Source organism: Tiliqua scincoides, chromosome 3 (genome assembly GCF_035046505.1).
Source record: "Tiliqua scincoides isolate rTilSci1 chromosome 3, rTilSci1.hap2, whole genome shotgun sequence".
NCBI lineage: Eukaryota > Metazoa > Chordata > Lepidosauria > Squamata > Scincidae > Tiliqua > Tiliqua scincoides.
The window spans coordinates 7223023-7237612 of NC_089823.1; the positions used below are offsets into that span (position 1 = coordinate 7223023).

The following is a 14590-nucleotide window of genomic DNA, read 5'->3' on the forward strand; positions in this document are numbered from 1 at the left end:
AGCTTCCTGTATCTCACAGCGGCCCACCCAATGCCCCAGGGAGCACACCAGATAACAAGAGACCTCATCCTGGTGCCCTCCCTTGCATCTAGCGTTCTGACATAGCCAGATGTATGCCATGCTCCCATGTTTCAGGGAGCACACAAGAGAGCAAGACACAATCTGCATCCTGGTGCCGTCCCCTGCATCTGGCATTCTGAGGTAGTCCACATCTAAAATCAGGAGGTTGCACTTAGCCATCGTGGCTTATAACCCGTGATGGACTTTTCCTCCAGAAATTTGTCCAATCCCCTCTTAAAGGCATCTCGGCAAGATGCCATCACCATGTCCTGTGGCAAGGAGTTCCACAGATTAACTACACGCTGAGTAAAGAAATATTGCCTGGTGCAGGCTAGTATTAAGAAAATGAGCCTTGGGGAAGGAAGTCCAAGGTTCAAATCCCAACGTAAACACAGCTGGTGGCCTACGGGCCAAATTGCGCTGTGGAAATTCCGTTAGTGGAACTCCAGATGCATGTGTCTTTTTCAAAAACAGCCATGAAAGGAGGGTGGTTGATTTGGATTGGGGCCAGTGTACAAGAGGGAGTGAGGGTTAACCCTTTGTCCCCATGCGGATTCTCTGATGTTGATGTCTAATTAATGATTAGAAATATATTGATTGAGCAGGTACTGGGGAGGTGCAGAAACAAGAACACATGTGTGCATCTAGGGAAGAGCCATTGCTCAGTGGAAGAATATTTATTTTGTTAAACTGTGCTGTAAAGGTTTACACCCACACCCACCCATGCATGTTGAGACCAATCAGACATGCACCCTGGCATGTTTTAGAAGGCTAACAAAGGCCTTCCATGTTTGGATGCCCTTTGGAGAGTAACCCAAGATTAGCAATAACTGTAATTACTGCAATACAGTAATAACTGTATTGATCAGCTATGTTAGCCAAGAGCTTTGTTTCTCAGCGTTTGTCCCCCACCATACTACTTCACAAGATTCACCTATTCGATGTACCACCGGAAGTAACTGGAAATGACATCATCGCAAGTTACTTATATGACAAAACACCAGTAAGAGGTTGAGGGTGAATGGGAAGGCTTTTTTGAACATGGGAAAGCATGCTTTATAGCTTGTCTGCTGAACTGAGCCTCCTATCGGTGTTTATTGTGTCACATTACTGGGTTGCTGGGTTAATGACATTATTGTGTCATTGCTGGGTGGCAGGTGTCCAGGGCTCCGGCAAGTACCACCAGACACCACCTCAAGTATCCCTGGTGGTACCCATACCACTGATTGAGAAATACTGTCCTAGGGCCATTTTTATCATTTTAAATTGCATTTTTTAAAGTATTGTTCTGCCTTTTTTGGGACCTGTTTGGGATTTTCTTCACTGTCTTGCTGAAGCATGCCTTTGGAACTGCAACAGAAGGCATCTATCTCCGGACCAGATCAGACGGAAAGCTCTTCAACCTCTCCAGACTGAGAGCCAAAGTCCAAAGTCCAGCTGAAATGTCTGCGTGACTTCCTCTTTGCCGATGATGCTGCTGTCATTACCCACTCTGCCAGAGATCTCCAGCAGCTCATGAACTGTTTTAGCAAGGCTTGCCAAGACTTTGGACTGACAATCAGCCTGAAGAAAACACAGGTCATGGTTCAGGATGTGGACTCGTCTCCCTGCATTGCAATCTCTGCGCATGAACTGGAGGTTGTCCATGACTTTGTGTACCTTGGCTCAACGATCTCCAACACTCTTTCTCTCAATACCGAGCTAAACAAACGCATCGGTAAAGCAGCTACCATGTTTTCCAGACTCACAAAGGGAGTCTGGTCCAACAAGAAGCTGACGGAACATACCAAGATCCAGGTCTACAGAGCTTGCGTCTTGAGTACACTTCTGTACTGCAGCAAGTCATGGACTCTTTGCTTGCAACAGGAGAAGAAGCTGAACACTTTCCACATGTGCTGCCTCCGACGCATCCTCGGTATCACCTGGCAGGACAAAGTTCCAAACAACACAGTCCTGGAACAAGCTGGAATCCCCAGTGTGTATACACGGCTGAAACAGAGACGCCTGTGTTGACTTGGTCATGTCGTGAGAATGGGCGATGGCTGGATCCCAAAGGCTCTCCTCTATGGAAAACTCGTGCAGGGAAAGCGCCCTACAGGTAGACCACAGCTGCGATACAAGGACATCTGCAAGAGGGATCTGAAAGCCTTAGGAATGAACCTCAACAGATGGGAAACCTTGGCCTCTGAGCGTCCTGCTTGGAGGCAGGCTGTGCAGCATGGCCTTTCCCAGTCTGAAGAGACACTTGGCCAACAGACTGAGGCAAAGAGGCAAAGAAGGAAGGCCCATAGCCAGGGAGACAGACCAGGGACAGACTGCACTTGCTCCCGGTGTGGAAGGGATTGTCACTCCCGAATTGGCCTTTTCAGCCACACTAGACGCTGTGCCAGAACCACCATTCAGAGCGCGACACCAGAGTCTTTCGAGACTGAAGGTTTGCCAACAAATGAAATGTTCCGCCTTTTGTGTTGTGAGTCATCTTGAAAGCACCTTGTGGCAACAGAGTGAAATCACAAGAGTAGTGAATGAATTAACACTTTAGAACCCATTTTCAACTCTCCTTGCCTGTGACTTTCCCCATTCGGAGAGAGCAAATCAGTTGTAGTTCTCCCGCAGGTGGCTAGTGGAGGCTCATTCCAATGTGTTTTAGGCAAAGTACAACCAAATGCCTGACCGCTGCCCATTCAGAGGCAGGAGATGCCAAGCCTGAAGTGAGCTTTTGCATTGGGGGGGGGGCAGCCTGGCATGTAACAGCATCGGGACAAGGAGTCAGAGTCAGACTGCTGCCGGCAGCAGAACATAAGAACATAAGAACAGCCCCACTGGATCAGGCCATAGGCCCATCTAGTCCAGCTTCCTGTATCTCACAACGACCCACCAAATGCCCCAGGGAGCACACCAGATAACAAGAGACCTCATCCTGGTGCCCTCCCTTGCATCTGGCGTTCTGACATAAAGGAGCTGAGAGGTTGTCTGTACCAATGCAAAAAAAAAACCCCAGTAATTCCTACTGAGCGGGCTTTCCATTGCAATTCCAAAGCATAAATTCTCTGATAGCCTTCTCCTCATGCGAGCTCTCCCGACAGCAACCGCCCAGCCGCACACGTCTGCGCCGATGTGCTATACAAATAACATTACCGTTTTGACTCTGAGCTATTCTCCCTCATTTCATTATTTAATGTGTCTCAAGGAGAGCTGAAAGCTAACGCTGTAATCCTCAGCAAATTGACAGGATCTTTATTCTGGGAGATGCAAATTAAATAAAAGCGGTAGGGTCCTCTACTGTCCCCCTCCCATTCCTTTTCTTTTTTCTTTTTTTTTAAGGCTCTCCACCTCCACTTGCAATTAATGCCCTGCCAGAAGAGGAAAAATGCCGCATCACTGTGTGGTGCTCGGAGTGGATGAAAGCCTGCACAGAAGACCCAAGTCTTCCTTCAGCCCTGTGCTTTTGCGTATCCATCCCATCCAACGGACCAATTAAGCTCCCGCTGCGAGTTTAGACATTCCAGCCACTCTGCAGCTGTTCTACTTTGCGAGCACTAAATTTCCCCCAGTAGTGGATCAACGTGTTTAAACACTTTGATCTTTCTTATCTCAGCAGAGGGATTTGAAAGCCTACTCGGGAAACAAGCTTTCATTTGGGCTCAACCCTCCTTATCTAACCTGAAACTTTGGTAGCTTGTTCTATATATATTGCTCATTGTCTTTTGAAATAGCTTCTTTCCCTGTTGCACACAAACTCCGGCATTCTCTTCTTTTCTCTGGAAAAAAAAAATGGATCCAACCAATGGTACTTCAAAGGGCAGATAACAGCTACAATGGAGACACATTTCTATGTACAGTAATTCCATATCTTCTTAATATCTGGCACATGCTTTCAGATTTGCTATTGAATCTTCTCCAGCCCTCGGAGCACACAGACACAATGGAGACCTTATTACAGCACTGAAGCAAAAGAATGCAGTTTTAGTGAGGGCTGCTCCAATTTCCCACCCAGATGCGGGGGGAACGGACAGGGACTTTACGGAGTTTGGATGAACTAGAAACATGGCTAATTTTTTGAGTTTCTGTACAGAATTCTCAGATCACCCCTTTGCCATAATTTTGCCTGCACGGTCGTGACACCATAGGTGTGTTTGACAAACTGAACACACTGCATCATGAGAAATGTAGTGTTCAGGGTGGACTAGAAGTTCAAACATGCAAAGGAGCATTGGCATGAAGTCATATTGTTTGGATTCGGAGAGATTACAAAAGACAGCTTGGTGTGCAAAACCCACCCTGTTCTCCAGATGAGGTGTCCAGTCTTTCTCTCACTGCCCAGCCCACCTCACAGTCTTGTAGTGAGGATACTTTGGGGACAGGAAGCTACCACCTACAACACCCTGATCACTTTGGAGAAAGGGTGAGATAGAAACGTGGCTAATTAGCTTCACTGTGAATATCCAGGATGAAATTAGCCCTGTCTAGCAGCAAGGGAAGAGCAGCTGTAGTTCTGTGGCAAAGTCCAAAGAGGCAAAGTTTGGCACACAAAGTGCTAAGTTTTGCAGGGAGCCTCACTGCAGCATGCAAGCAGCCCCTCCCCCTGCCTTTGAGTGGGGGGGGGGGAGCAAAACTGTGTCAAATGCCAGGGAAGACCCAGAGAGGAGGCAGATACTACTGTTTTGCTCCCCTGCCCAGAATGGTTCTGAAGGGGAGGGAGAGGGACCACTTGCATGCTGCGGTGAGGCTCCCTGCAAAACTTAGTGCTTTGCACCCCCTCTAGCTACACCACTGAATGGAAGCATCTCTAGATAATGGCACCTGCAGCCCAGTTACCCTGCACATGCCTGATCTCGTCTGATCTCGGAAGCTAAGCAGGGTCAGGCCTGGGTAGTACTTGGATGGGAGACTGCCTGGGAATACCGGGTGCTGTAGGCTTATACTATAGTCTTTCGAGACTGAAGGTTGCCAACCAGCCCAGTTCTAGCCATGTTTGCACAAAAGTAAGTCACATTCATTTCATTTGGATTTTCTTCCAGGTGAGTATGCCCAGGATTGCAGCATTGCACAGCTTCTGGTCGTCAGCATGCTTTACCCCAGACATGGTGTCTCTTCTGCATCTCTTTTTAGACGGTGAGCCCTTTGGGACAGGCAAATGTTTGTTGATTTGTTTTGCTTTGTAAACTGCTTTGTGAATTACTTTTTTTTTTTTTTTTGCTGAAAAGCAGTATATAAGTATTCATCTTGCTTGCACGCTGCGGTGAGGCACCCTACAAAACTTAGTGCTTTGCACCCCTCTAGATATGCCACTGCTTCCATTATCTGTTGGCAACCTTTAGTCTCGAAAGACTATGGTATCGCCCTCTAGATATGCCACTGCTTCCATTAAGGCATAAGCAAAATGAGTTGACCGAAAGACAAGATATGTCCATTGTGGAAGAAATTCACTTGTGGGAAAAACTAGTACAAATATCCGTACATGGATACAATCCAACAAACAGTGAACTATGCCAAAGTAATTTGAAATGTGTGTTGGATTGTGGCCCCTGTTGGTAGCAATGGAGTGGTATGGGGTGTTTCACAATCACACTCTTTGGAGACGTTATTTCAAAAACAGGCTGTAAATCACCAGCAAATTCTACATAGCTGGGACACAAATTAGAGTCAGACTTTGGGCAAAGGCTGGAGTGCGGGGCTGGGGGTGGGGAGGGCTTGTCATAATTTTTTCACAGAACGTAAGCCCAGGAATTCCTGGGGTCATAAGTAGACACCACGCTGGCCAGTGTCATAACACACATGGGTAGAAAAGGCCCTGCTCCATTTCCTATGAAACCCCCCGGTCCTCGTAAATCAATCAGCAGGTACCTTTTGCCCACAGATATTAGCCAAGCTGACTCAAGGAGCTGAAAAATGAAGCCCGTTTATTAGAAGCCTGCGAGATTCTTATTAGAAAGGGCAAACGGAGGTGCAACAAGCAACCAGGTTTTCTGGAGAAGGAACAGACCTAGCTACCAGCCCGAGCAGCATTCAAATGCCAGAAGACACCCCACCCCGCATTGCTGAAGGGTTGCTTGTGGGAAAGGCACTTTTCGCATAGAGTGCTTTCTCTATTAGCATCAATCAATATATAGAAAGAGCAGTTCCCTGCGGGGGTCACTTCCGTTTACGTTGAGGATGAAAGTGTTAGCATGAAATTTACTGTTATTTCTCTTTCAGACATTTAACATGCGGAACAAAATTTTCTTCTTCCCCTGAAATGCACTTCGATGTGCAAGGGCCTTAATGCTGGGATGGGTCTTCCTCTGGAATGTGGCATTTTGCAAGGGTGCCAAAGGTGCAATCCAAGGAGCAATGGCATAGCTACAGGGGGGTGGTAGGGTAAGGTACCACAACACACAGTTGTGGGCAACGAGAGGGCTCCTGTGTCACCATCATCAACCGAAATGGCAAGTGGGAGGGGCCACTTACGGAGCACCTCCATCTTTGTACAACGGGCTACACAGAGAAACATTCTGTGCAAAGTTTCTTTGCACTTTTTTCTTTTGCAGGCCTACAGTGCTTGCTTGAAACTCTATTCTTTTTTAATCAGGACACTCCAAATAGCCCTCACTCCCCTGTAAGACTTCCCTAAACATATGATTTGTATGATTAAGACATATGATTTGTATGATTGAGACATACAAAATTATGCAGGGGATGGACATAGTGGATAGGGAGATGCTCTTTACACTCTCACATAACACCAGAACCAGGGGACATCCACTCAAATTGAGTGTTGGGAGAGTTAGGACAGACAAAAGAAAATATTTCTTTACTCAGCATGTGGTTGGTCTGTGGAACTCTTTGCCACAGGATGTGGTGATGGCATCTGGCCTGGACGCCTTTAAAAGGGGATTGGACAAGTTTCTGGAGGAAAAATCCATTACGGGGTACAAGCCATGATGTGTATGCGCAACCTCCTGATTTTAGAAATGGGCTGTCAGAATGCCAGATGCAGGGGAGGGCACCAGAATGAGGTCTCTTGTGATCTGGTGTGCTCCCTGGGGCATTTAGTGGGCTGCTGTGAGATACAGGAAGCTGGACTAGATGGGCCTCTGGCCTAAATCCAGTGGGGCTGTTCTTATGTTCTTATGATGACATGAGCACCTCTTCCAGGGGTCCAGAGCACCTAAATCAGGGGTCTTCAAACTTTTGGAGCAGAGGGCTGCATCAAATATCTGGTCAGGTGCTGGGAGCCGGAAAAATAATAAATTTTAAATATAAAATTTAAATGAATACATTAGGGATGGAACTTAGATGAATGAATGAATGAATGAATGAATGAATGAATGAATGAATGAATGAATGAATGGGCTCTGATTTCTAGGATAAGAACATAAGAACATAAGAACAGCCCCACTGGATCAGGCCATAGGCCCATCTAGTCCAGCTTCCTGTATCTCACAGCGGCCCACCAAATGCCCCAGGGAGCACACCTGATAACAAGAGACCTCATCCTGGTGCCCTCCCTTGGGCCCGAGGATTTATCCCAGCACCAACACACACCAAAGAAATAAAGCACACACTCAAAATTACTTAAATATGCAGGAGTAAATACCTGTGCACAGCATCCCTGGCCCTCAGAACACCTTCCAGGCGCAACCTGGAGCACAGCTCTGGTTGTTTTCAATCTAGTGGGTCAGAGGCTCTCAGGTGACCAGAGGCTGGCCACAGGTTTGGAGACCCCTGACCTAAATGAATCATGTGCTGCGCATAAGGCCAGCAGCCATTGTATTATAAGGAAGATGGAGAAAAACCATCACAAGGCTGAGGTCTGGATAAGGCACTGGTTATCAGCTTTTTCCCCAGGCTTTTGGCATCTCCTTCCCGGCATCTGAGTATCTGAGGCTAGCTTAAATAGCAGAACATCAGGACAGGTGAAAGGCACAGGCCATTGGCTGCTGCACCAGTGAGACTACAGAGCATCCCCTGTGGGTCAGCACCTGCTTAGATAAACCTTTGTATCTGAGTACACAATGCGGGATGGCTCACACGTTGATCCATATGGTGATAAAAGGGAGCGCCAGCTGTGGCCAGTCGCCCAATATACTTTCTCACCATCTAATGACAGATGAAACCATATGGAATCCTCTATCCATTAAGAAGAAATGGTTTCCAGACAGGAGGGCTCGCTCTCTCTCTCTCTCTCTCCAGCAGTATTTATTAGTTGTGGTGTGCCTGACCAAGAACAAGCTTACACAGAGTGTGAGAGAGATGGAGTAAGTGCACGAGCTTAAGCAGCCTTCAAGGGTCACGTCAAGAACTGTCTCTGTTTTTAAATCATCTATCAGAAGACTCCTCTAAAAACAAAACAAAATAAAAAAAACCTGGACCCTTTTATCCATCAGATTAACCTCAGCCTGGCTTGATTAACCTGCAACCAGATTGTTTCTCCTTCACGGAACTGAATGATGACTTGATTATTATGTGCATAAATGGCTTTCCCCCCCCCCCCCTTCCTTATGGAGTAAGGAGTGAAATTAAGGTGAACTGAGTGACAGGCTGCCAACCTTTCAGAATCAGGTTTTTTTAAGTGGTTGCTCTTGTGCCAACCACAAGAGTAACCACTTAAAAAACCTGATTCTGAAAGGCTTCTAAGATGGAGTGGCAGCATTTGGGAGGAGAACATTCAATCTCATCAAAACTGATATTTTCAACTCCAAGAGTAAAACCAGGGAATACAGACTGCATCCCTATTCAGGCTTCGACTCTCTTGACATGGCTTTCAGTGTGCCCAGAAATGGCATCCAAATATATCTGGAACATCTTCTCTCTGCTCTACTGTTTGTTCTGCTGGAAGTGACAATCACTTTACTACGTTTCTAGTGTCTCTGAGCAAACCATGAGAATGCTGCTGCTAGTAACACAAGCTTCCCCAGGGACCGGTTAATCTCGTGCTCCTTAGTCCTGCATTTTAACACTCTCTCCTCTGGTTTCTCCAGCCCAGATCATGGTAACAGAGCAGGGGGAAAGGCACACCGGAAAGAGGACAAGGCCAATAATTAACCACAAGTGATCAAGAGACAAGGCCTAGTTAGAAACGCAAAGCCATGTCTAACAGCCAAACATGAGTACTTAGTGGTTGATTAAACAACTGCTGGTGAAAGAATGACAAGTGGTATTCTTTTTCAAGCAACTGCACATCTTGGTCCAGGGATGTCCAACTGGATAAGATCTAGCCCACAAAGGGACCTTGATCTCACCCTTGCTGGTCCTACCAAATTATAGACAGGATATGCTCCTCCCAAAAGCTCAATATTTCACTTGGAAAAGACATGCATGAAAATCCATGTGTATTTCATAAACGGTTTATTACATTGCTGTCTCATGCTCATTCTGGAAAGGTGTTGGCATCCTTCAGTCTCGGAAGACTATGGTGTCATGCTCTGAATGGTGGTTCTGGAACAGAGTGTCCTCTCCAGTGCACTAAGCCTGGGTAAAGTAGGTATGGAGGATAGGCTGTTACCCATGCAGCAAATCCCCCCTCTCCACGTCGCTGAAATGGTCCAATGGAAAGGCAGAGGCCAATACGGTTGGTTCCAGCGGCGTCGCAGGAGTTGCCAGAACATGACTGTGTTCAGCCATGAACTGCCTCAAGGACTTTGGCTCCGGATTTTGCCTCGAGGTTGACTCCTAAAGCCTTTTCCATAACTGGATGTAGCCACAAGGCAGTGGAGGTTTGGGATCAGAGTTTTCCTTCTCTCAGATGAGCTGCCTTCCCAGGCTGATGAGTCCCATCTACCCGGTGGCTGTTTATTCTGGAAAGGGCCTCACAGTTAAAAAGTAACCTTTATTATGGCACCTGACCATCCATGGAGAAGCTGTGTGCACATTTCCAGACTTGGACTAGTATCTAGCAAACAGAGCGTCCCTTGACAATTCACTATCCTTGCCTTGAGTAATTCCACATTATCTAACAAGGAACCAACATTATGGTTCCTTCAGTGGTTGATCTGAGCAAAGTGAGGAGACATCTCACTAATTGCCCAAGATCCCACACCCCCCTGTTCACCCTTGCCAGAGACTTCCACAGTCCTGTCAAGAGATACAAAATGCCAAAGGAATGCAAAAGAGAAGGCTGGAGTGTGGCCCTTCCAGGAGTTCATGGAGTGGGGCTTGTGGCAGTCTTGAGGATGAGCACTACTCTAGAAGGCTTGGTTCTGATCCAGTTAGAGGGTGTTTAAACAAGCTGATGATGTCCTTGTCTCCTACAACTGTTCTTTTGTCCTTCAGAACTCTATGTTCATATCAGGTTTGATCAATTAAAACCTGTAGTAGTGTAGTAATGATATGGTTTAGTAGCAATTAGGAAGGCTGAAATTCTAAGCATCCTTCTGTGGGAGTATGTCCCATTGAACTAGTTAGATTCATTTTTGGGCTAACAAGCATCCGATCAGTCTGTTAGATTCAATGGGGTGGCGTCCTTTTAAAAAAAAAACTTGTCTGTAGTTCAAATTCAAGGGCTGCTGGGATTTCTTTGTTCCTTTTTCTTTTTTGACACTCGTTTTCCAACAAAGTTTAGAGTAATATCGACACGACACCATTCCATTAACAACTAGCGAGGTGTTTGGGGGAGATGTTAGAGATCCAGAAATTGCACAGACACTTACAAAATGATCAGAAGCCTTTGGTGGAAGTGGACTGGAGGAAGTGGACTGGGGGTGGGTGGGGCAGGAATAGAAAAGGCTCAAAAGGGGGGTGGGAACTGGAAACTGTATACAATGAGAGGGAAGATAAAAGGCTCAAGGTACCTATTTCTGTCCAGCGATAGCATGTAAACAAACAATTCTTTCTAGAATGGTGGGGTTCTTTTTATCAACAGAATACCAAGAAGATCCATCCTGGTCCCTCTTCAGAAACCACAAAAGACTGTATAAAGGACAAAACACCTCCAAATAGCGGAGGTGGGATCATCACCTCATCTCGTTCACCTTTAGGGTGCCTGCATTCTGGGCCCATTTATTCTGCTTACAACTTCGCCTCCCTCCCTTTCGAAGGTTCACATTTTCTGCCCTGGGGAGAGCAGGCAAAAGATGAGAAACAGGTAGAGATGCTGGGATAGAAAATGAACCAGATGAATCACTGATCCACCCCCGCAGAATATTTGTGTTAATATCATGCTGCTTTCTAGCTGAGTCTGACCACTGGGCCATCAAGCCCACTTTTGTTGCCACTGACTGGCAACAGCTAATATCAGGTTCTCAGATCCAATCTTGCCCAGCAATGCTTTCCCTAGGGGCGATTTGAATCTGACACTTTCTGAACTTAAAACTCAAATGTCTGAAAGTGGGTCCACGCCTGAACACAGCGCCTTCTGCCCTTACCCTGTTTGCTGTCCGCTGACACTCCAGCCCTGGCACCCTCTTACACCTGACAACAAACGGGGATGGGGGGGGAAGGCGACTGTGAGAAAATCCCAGCCATTAGCAAACCCTGAGAGAAATGCACCCAGCCCCAGAAGCAAACAATTCCCTTCCCTTCCCAAGTCACCATCCCCATGTGCTGCTCCCTCAAGTTATAAGCGCGTCTTATGCCCTTCTTATTCACTTGGTGGAACAGGGTTGCCTTCTCCATGTCTCCGTCACTCTGTAGCCTGCCTGCTAAATAAATTCACTTGGAGCCCAAGCCTATGCATGTCTACGCAGAAGTTCCATTATAGTCGATGGGGCTTACTTCTATGTAAGCCTGGGCAGGTTTGCAGTCTGTTAATAATTTCCCCCTTTCTCCCCCTTTTTTTACACCCCCCTCCCAACCTGGTGCCGTGCTTGGTGATATTCCACTTGGTCCCGGTTTCAACTCTAAAAATTATGGTAAGTCTATGTATACAGAAATCCCCTTGTCATGGGGTAGTGTCAAAATGGTGGCTGTTAAGGAAGTGTCATAAAGGTGGCCATCAGAAAAGCCACTGGGAAGAGCAACACAGTCGCCACTGAAAAACAGATGGAGAAAGGTTAGCTGAGTGTGATGATTGGGGGGGCATGTTTCATCCCTTCTTTGCTCCCCAAGTGTCAAGCTGAAAGTTGTTACAAAATAACTTTCAGTTGACTCCAAAAATGCATATAATAAAGCAGGCAGAAATAATTTGGCTGCCATCTTAACAGACTTAGGGCACAATTGTAACCAGGTCTACTCAGAAGTAAGTCACATTTTGTTCAATGGGGCTTACTCTCAGGAAAGTGTGGTTAGGATTGCAGCCTTATGGTGCTGCTTTCTTGAATTCTTGTCCCAACCCTCTCCAGTCTTGACTTCTGTGGTTCAGTTCAGCCAATTCAGATGAACAAGAGCCTCTTCTCCAGGTGCTCCTGGTCTTTGGTGCATAAATAAAATTCTGCTTCTGCTCAGGATGGGATTTGCCCAAGACAGAGGAAATCCTCCACCATTTAAGGAGGATTTCTACCCTGATACCATTTTAAAAGGCTCTGCAATGACCTACTTCTTTAAAATGTGTTGTTTGGGTCTTCAGTTCCTGAAGTGGTTTCTTTCTGAATTTACACGGCGAGAGTTTATCCTACCAGGAAATGTGACTGTCTTTGACATGAGTTTCCAATGGGAGGGAAGGGGAAGGCAGGGAGGAGCAGGAAGAAAACAGCCTTGTCTGTATGAATAATACAAAACGGTGGGCTGAATTATGTAGAAAAGGTGTACCTAGAGAGGCTTCTCCTCTCCTATTTAATCATGCAAATGCAGGTCAGCATCTCCTTGTCTTCAAAGGTTGACCTTCAGTGTCACTATATCTTCCTTGCAGGTTGCACTCCTACATCTAACTCCAGGGTTGCCACCCATAATTTAACTTTCCCACTTCATTCATTTATTTAGAATATTTTTATCCTGCTATTCAACAAAATAAGTTCACAAAGCAGTTGACATGGCAAAACAAATGTTCCTTGTCCTTTCCCCAGAGTTGTCCTGCTAGAGGATGCTACAAGGGTCATTGTGAGAACGCTAATAGGATGTCCTCTGCTGTCAACTTCCTGTTAGCATTCTCACAATCGCCCCCTGCAGTTTTTCTCTAGCCGTATGAGTCTAGGCCAGTGATTTTCAACCTTTTTCGTCTCATGGCACACTGACAAGGTACTAAAATTGTCAAGGCACACCATCTGTTCTTTGACAATTCACAAGGCACACCAGGCTGTTGGTGGGATTATTAACACCCTCCCCCAAACTCTCACGGCACACCTGCAGACCATTCGCGTCACACCAGTGTGCCACGGCACAGTGGTTGAAATTGGCTGGTCTAGGCTCTTGCTGTTTGCTTCCTGTTTGAAAGAGGAATGATGAAAAAGCTACCTTTTGCAAAGTGGTTGCAAAGATAAATGAGTCATAACTGCAATGGAGGGGATTTGTGTAGGGCTCACTGCTATCCATGGTTTTGGGTATATGTAGTAACAGCAGGAGCTTATCCCCTGGGGATACTGGGTGGGGGGGATGTCTGTATCTACATACTGAAACAACACTTGTTTTCTGATGTCCTGCTCCAGTTAACTGAGACTGTCCTTTTCACCATTCTACCCACACCAAACAAGAAGGAAACCTAGATGACTACATTTCCCATGGTTTCCAGTACCCCTGGACACCGTTGCAAGCATAAGTGCATATAATCATCCTGGTCTGTGGGCCAGCTGTAGGATTTGCCAACTGTAGGATTTGCAGGAGCCCACTCTGCTTCAGTATGTCTTCATTAGAGAGCATCAGGAAGGCTCCAGACATTGCTGTAGCAGCATCTCAAGGTCCACAGTCACAATCTTGGTGCATGATGGTGTTAAGGCCATGTGGCCAGGCCAGGGGTCTGATATGCTCAGGATCCAGAGCAGAGTTGGGATTTTCAGTTACGCCCAGTGTTGGGTCCCTGAACACATTATTGTTGGGGGAGGGGGGAGATTAGCGTCGTAAGGATCCTCGTAGCTAAGCAGATACATGAATGGAAAAAGGAAACACTTGATTGTGATTGTGTGAATTGGCCCTGAAGCAACCATTTCAGACAGTAGTTCATTATGTGATGACCAGCATGTGACACCCCCAAAAAAGAAAACTTCTACTAAACTTTTATATGTCCATGAATCGCAAACCTTACTCTGGCACCCCAGTCACAAACCCCCCTAAGCAAAGAAGCTTGGGTATTGTCTATCACATGCACAACCTCCCATTGAATCCATCTTCCGATTTGGCATTTCATTTTGATGTTCCAGGCATAAAAGGTGGATGGTTCCCTCCAGCCATTTCTTCTCAATGAAACTGTAAATTGCTCGGCGATTGAGGAGCAGTTTAAAACGCACCGTTAGGCTGGGAAAGCGAGATGGGGAAGGAGCTCTGCTTCTAACTTTTCAGCAGTGAATGGAGGCTGAAGAACCTGATCTGAATTCTCCAAATGAAGTTTTGCAGCAGCAAAGCCTCTCTCCATTCCCATAAGGCCGTCTCAATAAAAGGCATGAAACTCAATAGCTTTATGATAATGAGAGAGGTGGGGACTTTATTCAACACTAATAAGTCTATTGTTATCATTCCTGCCTTT

At 46.3% G+C, this 14590-nt stretch overlaps 1 pseudogene; it reads left to right on the top strand.

Moving 5' to 3' along the window:
* Nucleotides 1-4861: 4861 nt before the first annotated feature.
* LOC136647178 (5S ribosomal RNA) lies at nt 4862-4980 on the top strand (annotated as a pseudogene).
* Nucleotides 4981-14590: the final 9610 nt, after the last annotated feature.